The sequence below is a fragment of the Oncorhynchus tshawytscha genome, linkage group LG29 (genome assembly GCF_018296145.1).
Source record: "Oncorhynchus tshawytscha isolate Ot180627B linkage group LG29, Otsh_v2.0, whole genome shotgun sequence".
Classification (NCBI taxonomy): domain Eukaryota; kingdom Metazoa; phylum Chordata; class Actinopteri; order Salmoniformes; family Salmonidae; genus Oncorhynchus; species Oncorhynchus tshawytscha.
Window position 1 is genome coordinate 21,474,188 of NC_056457.1, and position 15,567 is coordinate 21,489,754.

At 41.9% G+C, this 15,567-nt stretch overlaps 1 protein-coding gene across 3 annotated transcripts in view; it reads left to right on the forward strand.

Moving 5' to 3' along the window:
- The first annotated feature begins 1,603 nt into the window (after positions 1-1,603).
- Positions 1,604-15,567, forward strand: part of LOC112227750 (polypeptide N-acetylgalactosaminyltransferase 11) — a 46,380-nt gene continuing 32,416 nt past the window's right edge. For 2 of the 3 annotated variants that reach the window (XM_024392594.2, XM_042308747.1), the window contains exon 1: positions 1,604-1,925. The gene's annotated coding sequence lies outside the window, so the exon portion shown is untranslated. Of the gene's footprint in view, positions 1,926-12,962; positions 13,066-15,567 lie in introns of those variants that run through there. The other variant, XM_024392595.2, reaches the window with a different exon arrangement.

Consider the following 15,567-nt stretch of genomic DNA (forward strand, 5'->3'; position numbering starts at 1 on the left):
AATTGTACCAGGCACAACACACAACAAGCTGTTTGACCACAGTAAAAGTCCAGAAAATCTTTGTATTATTCAGAGCCCCATTAAATTACACCATAAATTGATTCTACAGACCCTACTGAGTACTCCCCCACCCCACTTTTACATCGGCACAAAATAATATATTTTTCTCTAATAAACCCATATGTAATCCATATGCAGTGGATTTACATTGTGGCCAATGGAATGGGTGGAGTAAAATGCCAGCAACACTGCATATTATTCAGTGCACCTTGAAATGACACCATATATGGATTGTACAGGCTCTAATGAGTATTCTCTACAATACTTTTACTGCGACATCTAGAATAGTTTTTTGCTCTATAAGCCAATATGTATTCAATATACAGTGATTCGCATTGAGAGCGTTTATTTGACCTTGGAACATGTTTTAAAACCAAAACATTTTTAACCTTTAACTAGGCAAGTCAGTTAAGAACAAATTCTTATTTACAATGATGGCCTACCCAAGTCAACCACGGACAAGGCTGTGCCAATTGTGCGCCAACTTGTGGGACTCCCAATCACAGCCAGATGTGATGCAGCCTGGATTTGAACCAGGAACTGCAGTAATGCCTTATACTGAGATGCAGTGACAATCACAAGGACAGGTGAAACAGATCAGGATGTGACACAGTAAAATGGCTCTTTGGATAGCTTTAACTACAACCTATATCAATGAGCGTTATCATTCTAGCTAACAACTGCTGCATCCAAAATAGTTATTTTGCAAAGATCACAACCAAATATAATCTTAGCGACTGTTCAAGCAAGAAACAAAACATTATTGTAAGTGTATGAGATCCTAAAAAGGTTATTTTGTTTAGAAGTAATAAAAACCTAAATGTTTGTTGTGAATAGGCGCAGGTGGCGATGGCTTTTTCACTGCCGCCAAGAGTCGCGCTAAGATTTGCGTGACGTTAGTGTGCCCTGTACTGAAAAAATGTCTACAAAGGCACACTGTATGCATGTAAGAAAACTGTGGCAAGACATCAGTAGGTTTATAATTGAACACATTTATGAAGATTTTACACTATTGTGGAGAGATGTACTGTTTGGATTCTTTACATACAATAGAAATAAGCGGAATCATTTTTATGTAATTAATTTCATTATTCTTTTGGCCAAATTTCATATACACAAATGTAAATTTACAAACAGAAAACCACATTTTCGTACCCTACAAAAAGAAATTGAACTGTATTTTAAGACGGTTAAATGCTCTACTAACAAAAAAGCTGTTAGAATTGTAAGTATATGCATGTCCCTTAAGGTCCTTGTGTAATTGTAATGTGATATTGTACCCCCTAGCTCGATTGTCTATTGTAATCTATGTATGCTTGTGTTCCCTCATGTGCTTTATGTATTGATTTGTTGTTAATAAAAAAAAAAAATATTTTTTAAAAAAGTCTTCAAAGGCACAGATACAAAGACGAATCCTCTATCAATCTCTATGGTTCACACTAGTTGACTGCAGGTTTGTTCGAGTTTCGATTGGTCTGAACTGTGCGAATTGCTCATATCTGATTGGGCAATCCAGTTTTAGCAACTCCTAGTATCTCCGCCTCACTGCACAGACCCACTCAATGTAAGAGAGACTGCACTCCAATGTAGTCCATCAGAAAGGGTATCTAGCTAACGTTAGCTATAGCCATTTTACTTGGTGCATTTGGTTGTAAGCCGAAGTAAAAATAATGGCTAAGCAGCTAGGAAAGGATTTGGATGGGATCATTGGGGTGTATGTAGTTTTGTGTCACGAGGGTGCTTGTTGCGTTGTGTACTAAAGGTGGGGAGGTATCACTTGGGTCTTGCTGCCGTCTGTTTACCTAGCCAACTGAATTTGCTACACCAGCAAAGACACATTGGGATGTCCATGAAGCAAGTTCATCGTAAGTTTACATTACACTTTTCATTTCATAAATGCACAATCTTCCTTCGGGTTGCCTCGGGTCTCGCTCACACGCGATTTGAGGGCTCGCGCTAAATAGCTAGCGGGCAGCAAAACTAGCTGACGTTATTTGCTTATTGCCTGGTATGATCACTGCAATGAATGACTAATATTAAATGTCAACTCGTGTGTTAGTTAAAGCAAAGTAACTAACTTGCTAGCGTGTCTTGTATTGCATGTTAGCTAACTAGCTAGAAACTAGAACTTTGCCACTCAGCTTTGCTATATCTAAATATAGATATAACCAAATTGCTATGCATATTATCAGCCAATAGCGATTGTAACTAGTTTGCCTGCTACTGTAAACGTCAGTGTACTCTTGATCCCTGGCAACTAACTATAACGTTACCCAACTAGCTAGCTTGTTAGTTGACCTTACACAATAGCCAACTTTAGTTAACGTTAACTACTTGTAGATAGATTCGTGAATGCACCCATGCATTATGTTTATCTACCATATCATAACAAGTTAGTAAAGTTTGTGCGCGTGTAGCTACGTCAGTATACTAGCGTATTCATTCTAGCTAGAACGTTAGCTACACCGAATATTTTCTAACGTCCTCTAAGGCTATAATGCCACAGAGGTGTATTGAACCTGCCTGTGAAAACACAATGCCGATGGTTGACAAACCAGCTCTTCATGACTAAAACGCTCATATTTTAGACCTCAAACTAAGGATATCAAGCTTAGTAAAAACAACCATGTATTATAATGCAAAACTATGCAAAAAAATAAACCAGATTGCATGGGCACTAGTCTGAATCTTTCTCTGGTTGGGTGTGATTTAACCGAATTGTGGGGACGCCAGTAGCAACACCACCGAGTAGGGATGTGTTTGTGTCTAAAGTTAGTTGGAACAGGATGATCCTTTTAAAGGCGATGGTGCATGGAGAAGGATGGAAGCGGAATGCCGGAGGTCCATGCAAAAGAGGTGGTGGATTTATTAACCAAAAGAGTTACAAACATAAGGATGAGTACATGTAAAATGAAGGGTCCCGGGATATGAGAATGCTATAAGAAAGCTTCATTAATTAGAAGAAAGAACATTTATACAAAAGTCTCTACAACCTCAGAACAAGCTGGGCCCAGCTAAATGCATACACAGCCCTGCCCAGCTTGGACTGACCATTACTGCAGTTAAGTAGAGGGTAGGCTACACAACCAGAAGTTCAGGGTAAATGCTTTCAAACATGATCACAATAGGTTTTGAACATTTAGTTTTACACAACATCAATGTCATCATAGTAGCGCAATACATTATTCAAAATTTATGCTGCAGTAATATGATATTCAATAGCTATGACACTAGGCCTTTAAACTAACTGCTTTAGCGGCTATTGACTATAGTCAAAACAAACGCTATTTGTCACATCCGCCGACTACATCAGATGTACACTTGACTGTGAAATGCTTACTTATGAACCATTTCCTAACAACGCAGAGTTAAAAAGTATGAAAATTAGCATAAAAAGGAAATATTAACAATAATGATGCTAGATACAGTACTGTACAGTACAGTACAGTCAATGTGCTGGGGTACGAGGTGATTGAGGTAATATTTTCATGTAAGTAGGGGTAACAGTGTCTAGGTAATCAGGATAGATAATAAATAGGGTAGCAGCAGCGTGTGTAGTGCAGTGTGGGTAGAGGCCAGTGCGTCAGTGCCATACCAAGCGGTGATGCAACCTGTCAAGATGCTCTCAATGGTGCAGCTGTGAAATTTTGAGGATCTGAAGGGCCATGCCAAATCTTTTCAGCCTCGCGAGGGGGAAGAAGCGTTGTTGTGCCCTCTTCACGACTGTGTTGGTATGTTTGGACCATGATAGGTCCTTAGGTATGTGGGCACCAAGGAACTTTAAGTCCTCAACCCGCTCCACTACAGCCCTGTTGATGTGAATGGGGGCATGCTTGGCCCTCTATTTTATGAAGTCCACGATCAGTTCCTTTGTCTAACTGACATTGAGGGAGAGGTTGTTGTCCTGGCACCACACTACCAGGTCTCTGACCTCCCTATAGGCTGTCTCATCGGTGATCAGGCCTACCACCATTGTGTCATCTGCAAACTTAATGATGGTGTTTGCGTTGTGCGTGGCCACGCAGTCGTGGGTGAATAGGGAGTACAGGAGGAGATTAAGCACACACCTCAGAGGGCCCCCGTTCAGGGTCAGCGTGGCGGATGTGTTGTTGCCTACCCTCACCACCTGGGGGCGGCCCATCAGGAAATCCAGGATTCAGTTGCAGCGGGAGTTGTTTAATCCAAGGGTCCTTATCTTAGTGATGAGCTTGAAGGGCGCTATCAATCAAATGTATTTATAAAGCCCTTTTAATTTTATTTTTTACATCAGCCGACGTCACAAAGTGCTATACAGAAACCCAGCCTAAAACCCCAAACAGCAAGTAATGCAGATGTAGAAGCATGGTGGCTAGCAAAAATTCCCTAGAATGGCAAGGAACCTCGGAAAAAACCTAGAGAGGAACCAGGCTCTGAGTGGTGGCCAGTCCTCTTCTGGCTGTGCCGAGTGGAGATTATAACAGTGCATGGCCAATATGTTCATAGATGACCAGTGGGGTTATAATAATAATCACAGTGGTTGTAGAGGGTGCAACAGGTCAGCACCGCAGGAGTAAATGTTAGTTGGCTTTTCATAGCCAATCATTCAGAGTTAGAGAGCGAGTCGAAAACAGCAGGTCCGAGACAAGGTAGTACGTCCGGTTAGTCAGGGTTCCATAGCCGTAGGCAGAACAGTTGAAACTGGAGCAGCAGCACGACCAGGTGGACTGGGGACCAGTCAGGTTATCAGGCCAGGTAGTCCTGAGGCATGGTCCGAGGGCTCAGGTCCTGAAAGAGGAGAGCGACACCGGATAAGACAGGAGAAATACTCCAGATATAACATGCTGACCCTAGCCCCCGGACACAAACTCGTGCAGCATAATTACTGGTGGCTGAAACAGGAGGGGTCAGAAGACACTGTGGCCTTGTCTGACTATACCCCCAGACAGGGCCAACCAGGCAGGATATAACCCCACCCACTTTGCCAAAGCACAGCCTCCAAACCACTAGAGGGATATCTTCAACCGCAAACTTACTACCCTGTGACAAGGCCGAGTATAGCCCAAGAAGATTTCCCCCATGGCACAAACCCAGGGGGGGGGCACCAACCCGGACAGGAAGATCACGTCAGAGACTCAACCCACTCAAGTGACGCATCCCTCCTAGGAACGGCATGGAAGAGCACCAGTAAGCCAGTGACTCAGCCCCCGTAATAGAGTTAGAGGCAGAGAATCCCCGTGGAGAGAGGAGAACCAGCCAGGCAGAGACAGCAAGGGCGGTTCGTCGCTCCAGTGCCTTTCCGTTCACCTTCGCACGCCTGGGCCAGACTACACTCAATCATAGGCCCTACTGAAGAGATGAGTCTTCAATAAAGACTTAAAGGTCGAGACCGAGTCTGTGCCTCTCACATGGATAGGCAGACCATTCCATAAAAATGGAGCTCTATAGGAGAAAGCCCTGCCTCAGCTGTTTGCTTAAAAATTCTGGTGACAATAAGGAGGCCTGTGTCTTGTGACCGAAGCGTACATGTCTGTATGTACGCCAGGACCAAATCGGAAAGATGGATAGGAGCAAGCCCAAGTAATGCTTTGTAGGTTAGCAGTAAAACCTTAATCAGCCCTAGCCTTAACAGGAAGCCAGTGTAGAGAGGCTAGCACTGGAGTAATATGATAAAATTTTTTGGTTCTAGTCTAGCCGGAAAGTAGAGCATTGCAGTAGTCTAATCTAGAAGTGACAAAAGCATGGATACATTTTTCTGCATAATTTTTGGACAAAGTTTCAGATTTTTGCAATGTTACGTAGATGGAAAAAAGCTGTCCTTGAAACAGTCTTGATATGTTCATCAAAAGAGAGATCAGGGTCCAGAGTAACGCAGAGGTCCTTTACAGTTTTATTTGACGCGACTGTACATCGATCAAGATTAATTGTCAGATCCAACAGAAGATCTTTGTTTCTTGGGATCTAGAACTAGCATCTCTGTTTTGTCCGAGTTTAAAATTAAAACATTTGCAGCCATCCACTTCCTTATGTCTGAAACACAAGCTTCCAGGGAGGGCAATTGTGGGGCTTCACTATGTTTCTTCGAAATGTATAGCTGTGTATCGTCCACATAGCAGTGAAAGTTAACATTATGTTTCCGAATGACATCACCAAGAGGTAAAACATATAGTGAAAACAATAGAGGTCCTAAAATGGAACCTTGAGGAACACCAACATTTACAGTTGATTTGTCAGAGGACAAACCATCCACAGAGACAAACTGATATCTTTCTGACCGATAAATAAATATCTAAACCAGGCCAGAACCTGTATGTGTAGACCAATTTGGGTATCCAATCTCTCCAAAAGAATGTGGTGATCGATGGTATTAAAAGCAGCACTAAGGTCTAGGAGCATTAGGACCGATGCAGAGCCTTGGTCTGACGCCAATAAAAGGTAATTTGCAACCTCCACGAGTGCAGTCTGTGCTATGATGGGGTCTAAAACCAGACTGAAGCATTTTGTATACATTGTTAGTCTACAGGAAGGCAGTGAGTTGCTGCGCAACAGCTTTTTCAAAAACAATTGAAAGGAATGGGAGATTCGATATATAATATATATATTTTTATTTTTTAAAATAATTTCTGGGTCAAGGTTTGGCTTTTTCAAGGGAGGTTTTATTACTGCCACATTTAGTGAGTTTGGTACACATCCTGTGGATAGGGAGCCGTTTATTATGTTCAACATAGGAGGGCCAAGCGCAGGAAGCAGCACTTTTAGTAGTTGGAATAGGGTCCAGTATGCAGCTTGAAGGTTTAGAGGCCATGACTATTTTCATCAATGTGTCGAGATATATTATAAAAAACTTGAGTCTCCCTTGATCCTAGGTCCTGGCAGTGTAGAGCAGACTCAGGACAATTGAGCTTTGGAGAAATACGCAGATTTAAAGAAGAGTCCGTAATTTGCTTTCTAATGATCATGATCTTTTCGTCAAAGAAGTTCATGAATTTATCACTGCTGAAGTGAAAGCCATCCTCTCTTGGGAATGCTGCTTTTTAGTTAGCTTTGCGACAGTATCAAAAATAAATGTAGGATTGTTCTTATTCTCCTCAATTAAGTTGAAAAAAATAGGATGATCGAGCAGCAGTGAGGGCTCTTCGATACTTCATGTTACTGTCTTTCCAAGCTTATCGGAAGACTTCCAGTTTGGTGAAGTGCCGTTTCCATTCCAATTTTCTGGAAGCTTGCTTCAGGGCTTGGGTATTTTCTGTATACCATGGAGCTAGTTTCTTCTGGCAAATTATTTTTGTTTTTAGGGGTGCGACTGCATCTAGGGTATTATGCAAGGTTAAATTAAGTTCCTCAGTTAGGTGGTTAATGGATTGTTATACTCTGACGTCCTTGGGTGGAAGGAGTATGGAAGGGTATCTAGGAATCTTTGGGTTGTTTGAGAATTTATTGCACAGCTTTTGATGATCCTTGGTTGGTCTGAGCAGATTATTTGTTGCGATTGCAAACGTAATAAAATGGTGGTCCGGTAGTCCAGGATTATGAGGAAAAAACATTAAGATCCACAATATTTATTCCACGGGACAAAACTAGGTCCAGAGTATGACTGGCAGTGAGTAGGTCCGGAGACACGTTGGACATAACCCACTGAGTCGATGATGGCTCCGAAAGCCTTTTGGAGTGGGTCTGTGGACTTTTCCATGTGAATATTAAAGTCACCAAAAATGTGAATATTATCTGCCATGACTACAAGGTCCGATAGGAATTCAGGGAACTCAGTGAGGAATGCTGTATACGGCCCAGGAGGCCTGTAAACAGTAGCTATAAAAAGTGATTGAGTAGGCTGCATAGATTTCATGACTAGAAGCTCAAAAGACAAATGCATTTTTTGTGTTTTTTTTGTAAATTGAAATTTGGTATTGTAAATGTTAGCAACACCTCCGACCTTTGCAGGAAGTGCAGGGGATATGGTCACTAGTGTAACCAGGAGGAGAGGCCTCATTGAACACAGTAAATTCATCAGTCTTAAGCCATGTTTCAGTTAGGCCAATCACATCAAGATTATGATCAGTGATTAGTTCATTGACTAACTGCCTTGGAAGTGAGGGATCCAACATTAAGTAGCCCTATTTTGAGATGTGAGATATCACAATCTATTTCAATAATGACAGGAATGGAGGAGGTCTTTATTCCAGTGATTGCTTAGGCGTACACCACCATGTTTAGTTTTGCCCAACCTAGATCGAGGCACAGACATGGTCTCAATGGGGATAGCTGAGCTGAATACACTGACTGTGCTAGTGGCATACACCACTAAGCTGGCAGGCTGGTGATCTCATTGTGGAGTTAGAGCCCTGTTTATGTTCATAGATAAGATGAGAGCAATCCTCCAGCTAGGATGGAGTCCTTTACTCCTCAGCAGGCCAGGCTTGGTCCTGTTTGTGGGTGAGTCCCTGAAAGAGGGCCAATTATCTACAAATTATATATTTTGGGTGGGGCAGGAAGTTTTCAACCAGCGAGTTGTGAGACTGCTGTAGAGCTCATTACTCCCCCTAACTGGGAGGGGGCCAGAGACAATTACTTGATGCCGACACATCTTTCTAGGTGATAAACACGCTAATAGTGGGAGGCTTCGGCATCTCAGACCCCGTAACAGGTGGAGGAGAGACCAGAGGAGGCTCGGCCTCTGACTCATTGTTTAATGGGGAGAACCGGTTGAAAGTTTGTCGGCTGAATGAGCGACACCGGTTGAGCATTTCCTTCAAGAAGCCATGAGAAAATATTTTGGCTGCGGGGACTGTGCGAGGGGATTTATACTACTATCTGTACTTATTTGTGGCACAGATGCTGTTTCATAATTTCCTATACTTACATTACCCTTGTCTAACGATTGCTTCTGAAGCTGGGCTTGCAGCACGGCTATCCTCACCATAAGGCGATCGTTCTCCTGTATATTACGAGTACAGCGACTGCAATTAGAATGCCTAGTGTTTATGTTACTACTTGACTTTGGCTGGTGGAGGTCCTGTAGAACCATGTCCAGATAACGCGTCCGGGGTGAATAAGTTGAATATTTTTAAAAAAAATTTAACGTTGGCAGGTAGCAAAGTAAGGCTAGCAACAAAATGCACAGCAGCAGGTAAACAAGTCCACAAGTTGTGACAGGAAATGACATCAGCACTCAATAGACCTTTCTAGTGGAGTTGAATGTTGAGATGTAGTCAATGTTCCTTTTGTCCAGGTAGGAAAGGGCTGTGTGGAGTGCAATAGAGATTGCGTCATTTGTTGGGACAGTATGCGAATTGGAGTGGGTCCAGGGTGTTTGGGATGATGGTGTTGTGTGAGCACTGACCAGCCAAAGCATTTCATGGCTACAGATGTGAGTGCTATGGAGTGAAAGTAATTTAGACAGGTTATCTTGCTGTTATTGGGCAGAGGGACTGTGGTAGACTGCTTGAAACATGTAGGTATTAAGGACTGGGCCAGGGAAAGTTTGAAAATAAAATGTCTTACTCCCATCGGCTACAGCGAGGGGGATCACACAGTCGTCCGGAACAGCTGTTTCTCTCAGCATGGTTTGGTGTTGCTTGGTAGCATCGTCTGGTAGGCTGGTGTCACTGGGAAGCTCACGGCTGGGTTCCCCTTTGTGATCCGTGATAGTTTGCAAGCCCTGCCACATCCGAACAGTCAGAGCTAGTGTAGTAAGATTCAATCTTAGTCCTGTATTGACACTTTGTCTGTTTCATGGTTCGTCGCAGGGCGTAGCGTTATTTCTTATGTGTCCTGATCCTTAGTGTCCTGATCCTTGAAAGCGGCAGCTCTAGTCTTTAGCTCAGTGCGAATGTTGCCTATAAGCCATTGCTTCTGGTTGGGATCTGTACGTACGGTCACGACAACATCGATTCACTTAATAATGAAGCCGGTGACTAATGCCATCTGATGAATCCTGGAACTTATTCCAATCTGTGCTATCGAAACAATCCTGTAACTGTAGAATCGGACCACTTCTGTATTGAGCATGTCACTGGTACTTCCTGTTTTGAGTTTTTGCTTGTAAGCAGCAATCAGGAGGATCGAGTTGTGGTCAGATTTGTCAAATGGAGGGCGAGAGCTTTGTATGTGTCTGTGGCGTAAAGGTGATCTACAGTTTTTGGTAGAAATGGTATCTTCTGACTGGGAGAGTTTTGTTAAGCCTCGACGCTTGCTCAAAACATTAACACGCTTCGCTTGCAGTACATTCTTGGAAACCATAAAGACTGTATCTTTCATATCAGTGAGAGGTAAGCAAAAGCTTAAATTACTACACGCCTTTGGATAGGGTTCGTATCACCACATGGCCATATCTCCATGTTACATCGCTTGTTTACGGAAGACGGACCGAAGACAGGCTGCCACCTGTGCTAATTATCTATCTAGCGTGCTCCAAAAACTTATGTGTAAGCATAGCTGTGGAGGAAGTGTAGTTCGTCAGCTGAAGGCACGCACATCTTGTGGATCTGTGCAAAACTGCTACGGTAAGTGTATCTTCTTATTCGGCATATTCTGATTTACTTTTCTAAACGTTAAAACACAGTGTCGGAATTGTAGTTCACATGGAGCCAAATGTGGCCGAATGTAACCACTGAAATACAAATCTGAAAACTGACCATGGAACTTGTGTGAATGGTTAAATCTGATGTATTTTCCTTGAAGGGGGTTTTATTTGCCCTCAATCTTGTTGCTTGTTAGCTGTTCTGTGAATTGTTTACAAACGAGTGAATGTGCTAGAAAGCTAATTGGCTACCTAGCTAGCTAGATGACTGCTGTGGCTAGCCAAAGAGTTGGATCATCTTATGACTGGGGAAACGTCCATAGCAGGCATTGTCACCTAAACTTGCCACATAACCTCTGAGTGATGGGAAGCACCAACACCAATCAGCCTAGATCACTGTGCACACAGCCATGTCAGCAAATGAATGCTGTCTGAACACACACATCCAATTTGAAAAACAAAACTGATTTGAGCATTAAGGCATGCAGTGTGAACAAGGCTTAAGTCTCTCTCTCTCTCACACACACAACAAAAATCTGCAAGGGAGAAAATCACTGCCAAAGGTGCTTCTACAAAGTATTGACTTGGGTGTGACAGGCAGCCATACAGTCCAAATCACTGCTTGCAATATGGAAGTTTCCGATTATACTAACGGCATGAGCCCCTCAGTTATTGTTTCAGGCTTCAGGTGGCTAATTATAGACCACGCTGGTGTTTTTTCCCCCTGTTCTAGCCTTTAATCTTTGTAATGGGGCCAGTTCAGCATATTTGAAAAAAGTTGTTATTCATGTAAAAGTGTGGGGTGTGACGGGACTATGCTTGAGAGAGAGAGAGAGAGAGAGAGACAGACTGCAAGTATATTTGAACTTGCTCGTTCCATTTTCTAAATTGAAACCAGAAGGGAACTGAATTAGCAAGGCTCTGTTCTCTTTTCTGTGGTACAATTTAAAACAGCCTTGTCCCTCTGGACCACTGTGACTACATCTGATGAATCCCATTTAACTCAGTGCCAATTTTAATTTTACAGTCCCCTTCTTCTCAAGTTGAGAAACTCTGGCCTCTAACTCCTCCGTGTGAAACGGACACACTCTTCTGAAATGGATATTGATTTTGCTAATAAATTCAGGCAGTGATTTTTAAAGTTAGAGTGTGAAAGAAGTAGAAAGGACATTTTATCTAAGCCTTTTCCATTTAGAAAGTGTCGAGAGCAACTTGCCTAATTTGTGACAAGCATTGAGCATTCAGGCCTCAATTATTGTCCTGAAGTAGCATTAGCGCACGTAGCCTAGGCCTAACGCTCATTAATGTTTAGGCTACAGTTAGCATCTGTTTTGCGCTGGCCCCTTCAGCCGTGGATCAATGCCGTGTACAGTCTGGAGCCCTGATCCACAGACATACTGTAGTCAACCTAATGGGACAACACTAGCCACAGTTGATAGTCCTGTTATTTGACCAGCCGTCAGAGCTCAAGGGCAAAAATATTGTCTATTGCCTTGTTTATAAAAGCATGGGGTGGTTTGACATTGAGTCAAACACATGAGAATATGGGAGCTGATACTTTATGCAAGGTACAGTACGAAGACCAATTCCTGGAGTGCACGCTGACAGACAATCAGAGAAGAGATGTTATAATAATGTCAATGAACAGTCAAAATGTATTGTATTGACGCAGAATCTGATAATCCATATAGGATTATAGGACAACTGGATTTAGACATTAAATGTTACCAGGCACATAGCCTAGATGGCCCTTCAAGAGTCACTATTAGATAATGAGGCAGGTTGACAGGCTTCCCTGTGTAAGGCCTTCCCCCACTGGTGTTTCAATTGTTGATGACTTACTGAATTTCTTGTGTTGCTGGGCTCAATGGCAGGGGGTTAGGAACCGGAGCCAGGCTGCTTCTCTCCTAACCGTGTCTCAGAGATCTCAAATTCTCGAACGTTCCCTTTCATAGTCCCCTCCCTGCCCGGCTTGGTCCCTCTGATTAATTTGTGGTGTCGTGGCGATGCAATATTTGTGCTCGCTGTGAAACTGAGTGGGCTCTTAGAAATAAACACAATTTTTTCAGCAAGTTGCAGATGTTACATGGCTGAAGATCGAAATGTACTAGTGTAGACCTACATTTGTCATTTCAGGATTACATATTTTTCTTTTAAACTGGATTAAGCTAAATTAAGTAAATGCCACACATTGTTTACCTAGGTGGCACTTTAGATTATAAACTCATAAAAAGTAACCTAGTAGGCCCGTAGAAGGACAAACAGAATGATTGAGTTCCTAGCCCTGCCAAGGCAACAGTCACATCTGAAAAAGACCCATGGGCATAAATAGGTCGGTAGAAGCAGGATCTGAGGTCAGATGGCACCTCATCTCCATAGTGGGTGGTGTCCCTCCCTTCTTGGCATCATGATGTAGCAGGACGACTGGTCTCCAGTTACTCTCATATTTTTGTTGTATCTTTTTGCAACGTCATTGGATCCAGGCCATCATGAAATAACGTGGGCTATCAGTGAGTAGTATGAGTGTGTATTTTGGGACTATTAAGGTTCTATCTGCATTTTTATCAAAATGTATTTATTGACATAGCCTTGTACTCTGAATAACCCAATTCATGTTGTTAAATTCATAATGATACTAGATGAGTATTTCTGACACCATTCAAACCAATGAGGGTTCGGAACTTTAAAGCCAGTTATCTCAATCTTCTTTTTGCAGATAGAACCTTATAGTCCCAAGCCGTCAAATAGTCGTCTAGCGAGCCTAAATCATAGCCCAGATCGCCTTACGGGAACTGGTTTATTCTGAAGCGTGTTCATTGTTTTTATACTTTTGAAATACAACTGCTTAGTTTAGCAAAGAATGATCTAGTATTCTTTCCTGAATCGTCTCTGGTTTGTTAAATCAGTAGCTGGTCACCCCAGCAGCCTCAGGTCAGCTCACTTTGAGACCAAGAGTAGCTCAGGGTTTTCCTGTTGAACTAGGCCTATTTGGTGTTACATTTACACAAATAATTTCTGTGTTTAACAGACTTGTTTTGCAGAGTACAATAGTTTTGTGTTAGGCCAAGATTCATGTACTAGGCTAACTATTCATATTAACTTTTTGGGGTTTATTTTCTCAGGCATTTGTGTGGGTGGTTAATGGTTAACTTGTTGGTGAAATTCAAAAGACCCTTGTCCTTATAATGTTCTCTCTTTCTGGGAAATAAACGGCTATCAACATTTTGACATCAGCTATAACTTTTTTGTTATACTACTGACGGCAGAAATATAAACTAGTCTAGCAGGCAATACTAGCGCATTGGTGTACTTCATTAAGCCTAATTTCTAGTGACGCACCGATAAGACATTTTTGGCCGATATCCGATATTTTCCTTGCCAAAAAAAACGATACCTAATAACCGATGTTTAAGCATTCCAGTACAGTTAAATAGTTAACACACACACATGCATGGACGCAGCATTCTAAGGCACTGCATCTCAGTGCAAGAGGTGTCACTACAGTCCCTGGTTCGAATCCAGGCCGTATCACATCTGGCCGTGACTGGGAGTCCCACAGGGCGACGCATAATTGTCCCAGCGTCATCCGGGGTAGGCCGTCGTAAATAAGAATTTGTTCTTAACTGACTTGCCTAGTTAAATAAAGGTTACACACACTCACCACACTGACCAAAAAGTTATTTTGTTGGCATTTAATGTATGTCCCCATCACCAGTAAAACATAATCAAAACCTATTTCTTTCACTTACTTGCTGTGCTGTTTTGTTGTTCATTTGTTTCATTCTCAACCAGGATTTCTCATACTATGGAATGCCGTTTGGGTCTTTTGTGTGTCAAAACACTATTTGTCGTGTCAAATAACATTATTTGACCAATCAGGACCTGAATATGACTGCACATAAATTCATGAACGCGTTAAATTATTATGTAATTATTACACATAGTGTAATCAATCACTCGGATTTCATATGTCACAACGATTCATCAATACATATGCTATGATGCTGGTAAAGTTGTCTCGCGCACCTACAGTTCTGGATATATATATAAAACATTTAAAAAAAAAAAAAAAGCTAGCTAGCTTATGGATGTAAACAATCTTCCCCCAAAACATAACAAAATGACATCTGTTTCAGTAGCTATAGTTAGCTAGGTGTCATCTAAAATAACCCTAATTTCTAAGAGCTTTTATTTGATTAATTGTGGTCAGACCCATCTATGTGAATCTAGCAATAAGGATTAGCCACAATAGTGGACTTTGCGGTTAGTCTTCAAAATAAAAGTATGTCATTTACAGTGATGCAAATGAATACAAATAGTAGAATTAGGCCGTAATTGAATAGCTCATGCTAAATGAGGTTGGAATGTTTTTATATAAAATCAACAAAAGACAATTTGACAATCACACTGGATGTATTATACTTTAGAATTGCGTTGGGGAGATACTTATTTCACTGTACAGCCTTACCTATGGATTGTGGTTCAATGACATGAGGTATGTGTCTACTCAGTGCCACCCAGAGAACATTAACGTTGTAGCTCTTATTGCGGGACTCATTTATTGTCAACCTATGTGTATTGAACACTATTCCTGAGGAAAGACAATACTGTGGATGTTTTGGAGTCTGATAACTCTGGGGGAAAAATTATATATCTTGGGTATTGAGTAGACTGATATCCCATATCATTGATCCCCAATATTTAGGTGAAGCTGTACAGTGCAATATGAATGTCCATAAATACACATGATAGGCTGACTGGGAAGGTGATTTGTCACAGTCCCGCGATAAGAGCTACAACACTAATATTTGCATAAACTCTTCACGGTTTTGGTCTGTGGGTGTCACCGAGTCGTCTGATATACCGTTTCATTGCTTCACATTCCAACCTTGTTTAACATGATCTAGTCTAAATATGGCATGATTACACCAATTGTAACCTTCTGCATCACTTTCAAAGAGGTGCTTTTATTTTGAAGGCAAACCGCAAATTCCACTTGTGCCTAATCCTTA